Genomic DNA, 13,183 nt, shown 5'->3' with positions numbered 1-13,183 from the left:
ATACACTGAAAAATATTTCTTGTTGAAAATGGACGAATCAGAATTTTCTGGTTAAATTTATTAGAATTTTAGTTGAGATAACTGGAATTCTGGTTGATATAATATTTCTGGTAAAATCTACTCAGCTAGAATTCTAGTTGATTTAACCAGAAAATTCTGATTTGTCCGTTTTCTACCAGAATTACTATTTAATCCAACCAGATCATTTTTCTTAGTGTATCAGCGAATAATCGATATTCCAGCGAATATTCTGCGTCCGACTTCCCAACAAAATAAGGTATGTACATTTTACTTTTTCATGCGGTTCATTAGAACCTTAACATTATCTCATTGACGTAACCATTGACCTTTTTCGCGCTTGCAAGCATTCTGTTTTACAAAGACCGTTACGGATGATGAAAATTTCTGCTGGCACCTGTCCCATTTCCGAAGCCGGTGTTCCCTGCAGAAAAAAAATCCCGGTCGTTTAATGAATAAATACCGTGAAGAAAAATTCAACGTCGAGTCTCTATTTTTTTCCCCAAGCCGCGCATTACTTTCCATAAAAGTGTCGAACGTGATACCAACTGATATGCGATCAATGCAGCTCTCACGCTCAGCTGGGCGATAAAAGCTGCGGAATACAGTCGCGTTGGTCTCGCCTTTTAGCGCATCGCGCTTTTGGATATATCGCGGCTTTTATTGCGTGCCAATGCGTTTTTCACGCTCGATCGGCATTGCGAACTACTCAGTATATCTACAATGCCACAACAACCCCTCGTGCATCCCACGCGAGCTTCATTCGACCCATGCGTGCATTCTTGTTGCGCCATAACCGTATAACATGTAGCCGTGTTGCTCGATAAACCGCGATCGATCAAGCCGGCCAAAATATGTCGAAATCACATCAAACGCAACCGTGTTTTTTAACATCTCAAATGTTTCACGTGCCTTCAACACGTCCCACCGTGAAACAACAGCCGGTGCATCGCGTGCAGCGTAATGCGTGCATTACCATGCCGCTGCTCTCTTGATCGCTCGTGAATCAACGATAAATTGATCTGTACTGCTGTATTAGCATAAATACAGAAATGCTTGCTTTCGCGACGCTTTTATGCGTTCTGTATAAATATATCCGATAAAACTTTCTTCATCGTCGATTGCGCCGATAACAATGCGCCATTGTGCATCAGAGCCAAGTCGATTTAATTTAATAATCCGTGCGCAACCAGCTCTGGTCGATAAACTATGCTGCAAACAAAGCTCTATCGAGAATTTTACCTTGTATTAAAATGCCAGTGAATTAAATATTGACGCGCGTTTTGAAGTATCACCACTTTTGCGTTATATTCATTTGTGACGTATTAACGGTATTATCGGTATTATAACTGAAGTGGTCACCATCGAAAGACTTATCAGTTTTATTAACAATTATTAATACATTGCAGAAATTAGCGGCTGTATCAATAATGTAACAAGTTAAATTGAGATATATTTAGCAAGTTAACGCTTTCTAATAATCTCTGCCTATATAAACTGACTTTCTGCAAGCTTAATATTTTTTATTATGATTTAATTCGGATCTCCAGAAGTTATTCTGAATTTACAATAATATTGAGATGAGATAACACACTCATTGTTATTCAAGAAGCTTGATTCTACATTATATGTGCATCATCACAGTATACCTTAGTTGAAATTCAGCACCAGTGGCGTTAGTGCTTTTTCAAAACACGAGTTGCAGTTGCATCATATTCGCGACGTACATATATTCGAAAATTTATTCCGCATAAAAAACATTCTCAATGCTTGATAGGCAATCATTCAGTCTCTCGGTTCCCGCTACTTCATAACCTTTGTAACCATGTTACCTCCTGTATAGTTTCCCTTATCGATCAAACGTGGGAAATATGTTACTACATCGGGAGAGCCAACGTTCTCCCCAGTGGTGGAATATTTTATGACTTTCATTGTGTGCACCAGTGCGTTTCTGTACTCGATCGGAAATTTTTCCTTTTGTGTTCCATGCATACACTTTGTACATCACTACACTTTACATCGAGTAAACAGTTCAGAAGTACACAAATTCTGGGAAATCTTATTTTATTCTGTTTAGTACTAGATTTATTACAGTTTACTATACATAATTTATTAACACTAATTATTAATGGATAATTATACTTCCTGATCATCGATCGCGCTTATACAGACTAGTTATACGGAGTATTCCACGGGAAGTGTTGTTGAAACTAAACTCGTCCCTTCCCTCTCTATAAATTAGGATGATATTCAATTATTCGTAGATATTTTATTTTTCGTCTTGTATCTGGGACTTCGCAGTTTTATTTTAACCGTCTTCGAAGAACGTGTCTTGAAAAATGAGTGGCAATGATGGAAGAAAAGTTTATCTTACCGAGAAATTCTTTTCTAAAGGCCCTCTACAGGACATTTACATAAGTCATTTTGCACTAATTGTAAGTACGAAATGCATAGAAAGCACAAGCGAAAACACTTTGTAAAGGTAAGAAGCATTTATTTGTTACTCATGTATTATATAATGCTCGATTTTTTAAATACGAAAATATATTATATATCATTAGAATGTCGAATTTTTGCTATTTTTTTTATAAAATCAAATAAAATAAGTAAAACTTTTTATTGAGCAATATTGTATTCGTATACGCAAATAAAACTGCCAAATATCTTCTACTAAATGCAATTTTATTTTTTCTCATATTCGTATACGTTACAGAAAAAGATCTAATTAATTACATCATTCAGATTTGTTAATCCCGTGTTAATTTATTCCTATGAGATATCCTGTACATATTTATAAAAAAGTACATCGCAAACTGATAAAAAAATAGACATTTTAAAACAAAACTTAAAAAAATGTTCTTTATATTTAAATATCGCATTACGACCTACATTTGACAATATGATAAATTTAAGGAAAGCAAATTAATGTTACTAATACGATCTTTTTAAAAATAAAAAGTATATCGGAGACCTATTCTTTTTTTAAAAAACATTTGAGAACACACCATATATGTCTTGCAATACAATTTCCGACTGTTTGATATGGAAAAAGCTGTACATGTAACATGTATGATGATAATACGGGCTATCAAAACGGCCGAATGTTTCCACGAGAGTGCGCTTTATAAAGCAACCATAACAACAATAGTGTCTTACGGAAGTTCAGAGATAAATCGCAAATGAAAAAGATAGAAATCACGAGACCTACTATCTACACATAACGATATCATGAAAAAAAAGCCGTAAAAAGAGTTCAGATTCACAGACATGCCTATAATACAAATTGCTAGAAACCGTAAAATACGTGAATGGATATACATATATTATATTATCAAGGATATATCTTCATGTCGCAAAACGCATTTTCATCAAGAAAAGATTCATCGTACGCATACACATACATATAGACACATATGCACACAAACACATGTACCTATATTTATGCACGCATTTTACGTTCTAAAGACACACTACCGTGTAAGTTAGCATAATAATTATTCGAAATATCGATTATCGAGTTCCATAGAATAATAGAGATTTTGACTTTTACACTGAAAAAAAAAACTTTTTAATAAATAGTTGTTTCAATGGTATTAACGAAATGTTTACTAAGTGTAAATATATATTTATTTGATTTAGGCATAACTTTTTTATTTTAAGTAAATATTCATTTACTGTAAGTAAATATTTTGTTAGTACTATTGAAACAATTATTTATTAAAATTCAACAAATTTTTTTTCAGTATAGTAGCAAGATATGTTAAAGACATCCAAAGTGTTGTGAACATCGATCGTTGCTTTTACTCTAATATTTTGAGCTTTTTCTTTTGTATTTTTAATATATACGTAGCAATTAACCTACGAGAACTATCTTTCTTCAATGTAATCTTAAGGGGTAACACCTATGTAATCGGTTGTAAATAAGGTCAATGTTGGGAATTTTTTTTTGTTTAATGAATCACTATTAAAAAATGAGTTTTATAACTTTATTAAGCACATAAAAAAGTACAAAAAATAATTTTTTCAGAATTTTATTTATCAAAATGGCGGATCTGCAGCAGCGTGATGGACACAGTCGGAATAGCATGGTGTTCCGTGGCTAGTAGCACAAGTGTCGTAATTTAAAATAGAAAGGTTTAGAATAAAAAAGCAAATATTTTTCTTTTCTTTACTCAAATATCTACGGAAATACGTAGCCGTTTTTGAAAATATTGATTTTTTACAAAATGGCGGAAGTACAAACAAAAAGTTCCATTTTCGTCAAAAAATAGTCGAGTAAAATCAGCTGTAATGCAAAAAATTTGTAACTTATCAAAAAAATTTTACGTATTTTTTTAGAAAATGTGATTTGTTAAATACTGTAAAAATTTGAAGTAAATAAGTTAAAAATTGTTTGAGTTCTATTGCTATTCAACTTAAAAAATACTGTTTTGAGAAAAACGCGTTTAAAGTTTTGAATGTGAATACTTTTAGGTTAACAATTGAATTTTTAGGAGCCTATAACTTTCGAAAAAATTATGTATCGCAATAAACCACTTGCACTTCATTTTTGAGACCCTAAAGTATATTTAAAAGGAAAAAAAAAATCGATTTTTTGAAAATTTTACATAGGTGTTACCCCTTAAAGTAAAACTATACAGTATTTTTTTGTAACGGAGGGGAAATGCCTAATGCATATCCACCGCCCTCGGGAAAGGGCAGGTGGGTTATGTAGGGCTTGCACCCACTAAAACCCACCGCGACCCGTTAACTCAAGGGTTGATCCGTACCCAAGGAGGACTATACAGTACCTATCTAGTATGTGTAAGTGCACTCAAAAAAAATATTTTGCCGATAAGCGGGGAATTTCTCTTAGCATTTCCTCTAAGCAAAAAATCTTTACATTAATCTTACATTAATTAGGTGCGTGTATTTATAACATGTATTCATCTATAAAAATGAGGACATATGAGCTATGATTAAAAATAAATTCCTCTATAGAAAATTCTATTATAATAACTCGAATAGTCTTTTGAAATAAAAGGATACACAAAATACTAACGACACGCTTACTTGTTAGAAGAGGTTTTCTAGTATTGAGAGGATCGCAATCCTAAATCCAGTACTTTAGGGTTATACGAAATTCCTTTATTTTGTAGAGTATCCTCTTGAGGTCATATATAAATGGAAAATCCTCTGACATTAACACGGAACCGCTAAATGGCGGAATATTTTTTTTGGGTATGAATTTCGTAATCTTCGTTGTTTTTGTAAATTTAAAATTTTTTAATGACATAACGATTTATTCGATTGCAGAAAAGATTGAAATGATTGCACTTTTCTTTGAAAATAATGCATGTGCTAGTAAAATATAAGGGTAAATTAATAATAAAGTCAATAAATAATATGAAACCAAATGCGCTCACATATCCATATTTTTAATGCATATAAATAACTTAGTTAGACATTACATGTACCTATATAAAAGTGCGGTGGACGCGAATTACTTTTTAACGACAATCGTTAAACCGACGTCTCTAGCATGGCGTCGAAAACCTGTATCTAGTTAAACCGGGTCAGTTTAAAATTTTATAAAGAATCGACAGATGCAACGTGAAATCATTATATTATTTAACTTAATATTTACACAGATATGTACGGTGTCTTTCTTAGCAACGCCAAAACTAATAAATTTTTCAAGTATCTTTTTTAACGCTTAGAGCTTACAGTCTGTGTCTCGAGTTAATTTTTATTTTATCCTGGCCCTTATTCGATATATGGACGTTCAAGCTCTTTATATTAAATTAATTAAAATTCGATTATATAATAAACTATACAGTTTAATAATAAATTCATAATTTGTTTGACAAACATTAGACAAAAAAAGACTGTTGGTTAAGCTTAAAAGTATTTTTATAACTATATTAATATAATTCTTGCGAATAGAGAGAGAGAGAGAGAGAGAGAGAGAGAGAGAGAGAAAGAGAGAGAGAGAGAAAAGGAGCAAACATGCATAATGTGTCCATAATATAATAGCTTCGAAATATTTTATAACTTCTAATAAATTTCATATTTCTCTCAACATGTGCTTCATATATCTATTCAACTGTGCATTAAACATTGAATTACAAAAGCTTTTATCCAATTAAACAAAACAATTCCATATTCAATTTCATCAAACTGCAGTATGCACGAAGAAAAACGACAAGTTGCATGTTTTATCAACAAAAACAGAGTGCATAATTCTTGCATTCTTGATTTGAGCGCGGTTCAAATTATATATTCTCTATTAATAATTTATCCTCCTTTTCGCAGTGAATATACAATACTACATCTTGCATACTCCAGTTCAGAGAGTTCATCGATAAAGAACGAATCTATTGACATTCTTGAGACTCGTTTATATTTTAATTGTTTTAACTTTTATATAACATGACGTGCGGATTCTTGTAAGTTCTTTTTGTATTTTGGTCTGGTTTTGTGCTTTTGGCATTTGACGAGTTTTTAGTTAGTCCTTTCACTCAAGTTTAACATTAACTTGTTTTTCATCAAATCTCAGGATGCCGGATTCACTTCGAGCAAGTTTTCACAGCCTCCTGATTTCCTATGAGATTTTCCATGTCACTGATGATGGCCCTAAATGCAATCAAAACGTCCAAGAAATTTCTAAAAGCCTACTAAATGATATACTTATATTGTGAAAATTTATGCGCTCCATTTACTGCGCTGTACTTTTATTTGTTTCTTTTTTTAAACTTAAATGATAAAGAATTAATCATTCTGTGATTTTAGACACATATTTATTTTATGCCAAAGTTAATAATTTCCGTGGTATTCGTTCTCGCGGGACGGTTGCAATAAGCTTTTTAACGACTAGTCGTTAAGTCGACGATCCCACTGTGATGCTCTTGCTACATCCGAGTGCCCGAAGTCGGTCAGTGCCCGCGGGGCAGTTTTAACGCTGGAAAACTTGTTTACGTTGCATCGTTGTCCTGTTAAAATATAACATGTGCGCGCGTGTGGAATCGTCGAGCGAAATTAACTTGCCAGGCTGCAAACCGCATTACATGACTCTTCTTCGTGCACCCTTGGCAGGTACTCTCGCGATTAGATAAGTCTTGGAAGAGGTCTCAACGTTGAAAAATGCGACTCATAATTAGACATCTCGGATAAAGCACGAGACTCGCGACAGGGACCGCGTTAGCAGACGGCAGAAGTCGGAAAACGCATTAAACTCTGAACTCCTTGTCGGCGATAATGCGCCGGAAATGTAACGTGTCTGGCATGCTACTTCCCCGCCGGTAATATCTTGTTCACGGTTTCACGTGCTGGAGGGTAATACAAGTGCTTCGTTGAGATCGCACGAGATCTCCAACTTGTTATGGGCCAACTGCAAGACCGCGATACAAACGAGAGGATTGGAAGAAAGGCTCGAGATTTTTCTGATACCTACACTGAAAAAAAAGATTGGCTGCTGCAGCAAATTAGATGGTAAAATATGGCATAGCATTTTTAATCCATCTAATTTGCTGCAGCAGCCAATCTTTTTTTCAGTGTACAACAAGTCCCAATTAATGAATTTCGATCGTTACTAGATAAAATAATTTACATACATTTGTGATTCTATTAATTACAAAATTACACGATAAGAGAACTCTCGTTCTATCTCTGATATATCTCTCGTTGTATGTCTGATACATTTCGCTACAGGAAGCGCGGAAATGAATCAAAGCTCCAACGACGGAAGTTAGTAGAGGTAAACGCGCGACCACGAGTCGGGATACCGAAAATTTTCCCATAACTCTTCCCCGCGGCACATTGCGAAAAGCATTTTCAAGAACGCGGGAATTGTTTTGGCTGCGCACCCGCGGTTGAATGCCCACTTGTTCGCCCACCCCACCGGCGCGGTGTAAGTTCGTGGAGTAATTGCTACTCCGAACCGTCAGAACCTCGAATACGCTGTATGCGAGGTAACTAAAAAGCTATTACACCAACTAGCGAGTAGACGCACGAGAAATCTTTCTCGTGAAAAGCCTCGCGATTCTCCGGCTTCTTACCAACGGCGAATCCCGCGTCGTAGAACTTTCGAGCCTCACTTCCGCTACATACTTACTTCCAAGACTTGAAGGAAGCTCGTGGCTCACTATGTATCAGTGTATTACTGGAAAATATATATCTTACATTTATGTATTGTATTTTCCAACGTCCTCGTAATATCTCGATATTGTTAATTACACGAAAAGAATAGTTTCGCTAAAGTAAATCCAATTAAAAATTTAACTAGATACAAAAAATTTAACTAGATACTAAAATTTTGTTGGACTATCAAAATAATTATGTAAGACACTAGTTGCTGAGAAAATGTAAAAACTTTTCGCAGCATTGCACATTATGCTTGAATTTCTTACATAATTATTATTTTAATGGTCTAATAAAATTATATTTTCAGATCCGTATCTATACCTAAATTTTTAGATATTTCAACAAAATCGTTTTTACTGTCTATGTATTAATACAAAATATTAGTCTAATATTATTACAGGTTTTAAATTACAGGTCGTTATTCTAATATTATTACAGGTTCCCAAAGCATTTTAAATTAGGACCATTCTATTATATTCCGTTTGTTAGGTAAATAGGAAGCGACTATTAGTTTAGCATGATTGCTTTGGTATTCACATACTCATTCCGGTTTCTCTCGTATCGCAACGTATTCTGGAAAGACGGATAACACGTTTCTCTCGCGTACGCAATGTATATCGGATGTCGCGTCGATTTCGCGGTGCGAAAGAGGTGCGAGACGTATACGACGCGCCAGTTCGGGATAGTGCTCTGAAATTTAAGCAAGCCCGGGTATACGAAACCGACGAAATTGAAGCAGCGCATGGAAATAGCGGAGATACTCCGTGACAGAAACGCATACAGAAGAGCGGCCGACGGTTTGTGTCGCGTGAGCGTCGGGACGCCACGACCCTCTACTCCCCGTTACCCGTTGAAGTAGACCCGCGTGCGACATTTCGATATCGATCGACGAAACCGTTGGCGCCGCGCTACTTGGTACGGAAGAGTATTTTATGAATTTTTTACAGTCGCCAGCCGGGCTTTATCGGTGTCCCCGTCCGGCGCACCAATTGTGCGCCGGCGAATTTGCATGATTAATCACCATGCGTCGCGTGCCGGGATCGGTCGATCGGTTAAACGAACGATGACGGATGCGCCCGTAACGAATCTGGTCGCGCAGAATGCATCGTCGGCCAGTAAATTATGTATTTCTGGAACAGCCGTGGTCCAGATCGCGCTTTCGCGCGCGCAAGCGTGTCGGTTATCTGAAATTACATTGCGGACATGTTCGAGCCATACAGTCAGACGAGAAATAAACTATCGCCGGTTACCCCAATTATACCTGCCACTTTACCATGAATAAACGTTGATAGAATTTTGAAGAGGGATAATTTAATAGTACAAATTTGCGTACACACAACAAACACACTTATATGTAGTAAATCTAGCAAGTTTATCAGCTAATATAAGGTATATATAGAGGTTGTTCTTTATTATTAAATGAATCATCCCTTAATAATTTGTATTTAATCTATAAGTCAAGTTCAGTACGTTATATTTATAAATTCTAGTCAATATTCTACCAGAATATATCTAGACAATTTAATCTAGATGTCATTTTATCTTACCGTTTCTCGATTATTGCTTCATGAAGGTATAATTTATTGTACATAAGAAAAATGTCTAGTAGGCGCTATCATGTAGACATGTTTTTATGTAAATTTTACCTTCATGGAGCAATGAATTTATATTATTATAAATGTATTATAATATGTGAAATTATTTGAGGAATATATTTAACTTATTATAGAGATAGGAATGTTATTTTATCTAATAATTAATAACATTAAAACTGATTATTGACAGCTTCTATTTTTACTTAATTAGCAATTGATTTTTATCTCATGAGTTATTTTAGCTATATGTAAATAATCCACATTATTTCCCGGATGCCACATAATCTTATATTAATAAGACGTTTTTTTCGTTTTATTAATTTTAAGTTTAACATGTAACTGATATATGTATTTCGTTAGCGTGATTAAAATCAATTGTTTCTATTATTCAATCCTTATTGTCTAATCGGTCATTGGCCCTTACCAACACATTAACGATTTACCCATGCATACGGCTCGTTAGATCTATATTTATTACCCATTCTACATTGTGCGCACGTATCGTGGTATTTGTCGCATATCCTAGATGGGCGAAAAGTTATTTACACCGATGGCGTCGTGCCGATTCGTTTGAGAGCGATACATACGCGCAGTACACACACGTGTCTGCCTCGCACATATGTGACGGGAGGCTTAGCTTGCCGTCTACCGCGGCTCCTGTTCTGGAATTCTGCGTAGATGTATCGGTCCAGCTGGATCTAATGGTCATTTCACGGACGAACACGCGTCTGTTCCGCGTACAGCAACGGCCAAAATTTCTGGTTCACATGGTTATGACGATACGTGTGTAATAGCCGCAAAATTAATTACCGCCTGGAAATTTAATGCGATTTAATACGTGCGTTTAATCTTCGCGTTTTATTCTTTTATTGATGACTATATCAACTGTAAAGTTTTCTTATGATTGCTTACTAATACATTTTTATGCAATTTGTTCATTTATGAAAAAAAAAATCATTTAATTTAATTGTATTTATATAAAATTTACCCAGATACAGATCTGAGAATAAATTTTGTTGGATCAAAATAATTATGCAAGATACTCAAATTATAGTTGTTAGAATGTCAAAACTTTTTGCAATACTGCTCATCATGCTTGAATTTCTACATAATTAGATGGTCCAACAAAATTATTTTCAGATCTAGCTATACAAAATCGTTCTTTCCGTGTGCGATCGGAAATCTTATTTGACATAGGAAGTTGAAAATCTAAACATAGGTATATTTGACTACTGTCCTTTTCATACATATATTTACTTTTATCTTTTTCCTTTTATCTTTTTTTAGGAATTAGAAAAAGAGAAAATTAAACCGACATTAAAGTATATATTAACTTTAGAAATGGACATATATTTGATTATAGGTTTTTATCTATTTTTAGCGCATTAATTAACAATAGATCGTATTTTAAAGCCTTAATTAAGATGAATGTTCCTATTTCTATTCATTTAAGACAAATTGTACCAAAAACAGAAATTTAAATTATTCTTTTATGTTAACGAAAAAGTGTGATTACTTATCACTACACGAACCGTATTATATATTAAATATGAAAAAATATCATTTTAAAGGCTTTTGTTATGAATAATCGTGAATTAAATGCAATGCATAAAATGTACGTATTTCTACTCAACAGAAATCGCGATGTCCACATATCTACTCGTTATGTGTCCCTATTTTCAAAGACACAAAAACTTTTCGTAGAACGATGTAGAGTTTGTTTAGTGGTTAGACAAAATCCGAATCGCTAGTGCTTACGCAAATCAATAGCGCCACGATTGAAGTTATTAATAACGACGCGACTGTTCGGATATAAATTCATTTTTAAATACATATTGCTGCCTGCCGAGCAGTGAGCCATGCAACTTACGCCGGAGTATATAAATTATGTATAATTAATCTTTCTGCAACTTATTCTATCAGCTGAATATTTATATTAAGAAGGCAAGTTCATAGTGAGTAGAAATCGGGATTTGAGTAGAAATAAGGATATTCACCTTATTACTTTAAAATTGTAATTATTGTTAGTGTTATATTTATCTTTTAATTATTATTTCTCTCTCATGATATACTTCACGGTCATATTATCAGGATTATTTTATTATTTAATACATGTGTGTGTGTGTTTAAATTGTCTGTGTTGAACTTCGAAGAAACTCTTAATTTCTGTACTTTCACGAAGCTCGGCTACAGGATATCGTCATAAAACAAAAATCAGGGAATGTTGAATTCCGCTCGCAATCCGGTGTTCCTCAATCCAATTACGATCAGTAGAAACTAGCTTGTACCTCTCTTTACTTCTTCATCGCTGTTCCGCCCTTTGCTTCTCCTTCAGAGTTACTTCCCTCGCATTCCGATTCGCGGAAACGAGCTAGGGACAATCGCGGGAGAGCAAAGCTTTACGACGTGCTTCAGTAAGTTCGTTAAACTCCTTCATTGCGTCGGTTCTCGGATGTTTTACCTTCCGACTCGTTCATGCAATACCGAACGTCGACGGCATATTTTTGTCGTGGTAACTCGACGGTGACCGCGTTTAAACCCGACGACACTTCGAATGCCAATTCGCTTCATTCCCCTTAAGAGATGGGATTACGACCGTGGCATTTCAAGCCCGATGTCAGAATCGGGTCGCCGCGATACGCTTCAACCCTCGGTGTATGGATCATCATGTCGAGTGGCTCTATTAAACTCTCAACTGTAATGCGATCAAGTGGCAAGTAGGCGTATCATTAGCTTACGTATCCTCTTCTGGTTATGTGTTATGTTCATGATCGATAGACATTATATTACTATTGTAATACGCAGCAGATAGTATGTTAACTATACTTGTATAAATTATTGGTTTTACGAGGGCGGTTTGCAAAGTCTAAAATATGGCATCACCAATACGTATCGAGATTATTTTTAGTATCCGGTGTGTGTAACTCTTGTGGAAGACCACACACCAAATTTCAGTGAGATAGATGCACTACTCTGTGTTTGGCATTTATTTAAATCGATCAAGTATTGTGATTTGTGAAAAATGAATAAGAAAGAATTTCGTGTAGTGTGATCACAAAATTGTTCGATTTATGTTACGAAGTCCTTTCGCATCCTACCTATTCTTCAAATTTGAACTTCGTAGCGTAAATCGAACAATTTTGTAGTCACACTACACGAAATTCTTTCTTATTCATTTTTCACAAATCACAATACTTGATCGATTTAAATAAATGCCAAACACAGAGTAGTGCATCTATCTCACTGAAATTTGGTGTGTGATCCTCCAAGAGATTGCCAGATACTAAAAATAATCTTGATATATACCAGTGGTGCCATATTTTAGACTTTGCACGGACTTTTTAAACCGTTCTCATACTATTATATATTTTATGGACATTGTCAGTGAAATTATATTTTCACATTATTAATTGCGTCGCACAATTTATGAAACATACATCTAACAGATA

This window comes from Mycetomoellerius zeteki, unplaced genomic scaffold (genome assembly GCF_001594055.1).
Source record: "Mycetomoellerius zeteki isolate Tzet28-1 unplaced genomic scaffold, Tzet1.0 scaffold310, whole genome shotgun sequence".
Taxonomy (NCBI): domain Eukaryota; kingdom Metazoa; phylum Arthropoda; class Insecta; order Hymenoptera; family Formicidae; genus Mycetomoellerius; species Mycetomoellerius zeteki.
Note: the sequence above shows the minus strand (reverse complement) of the source record.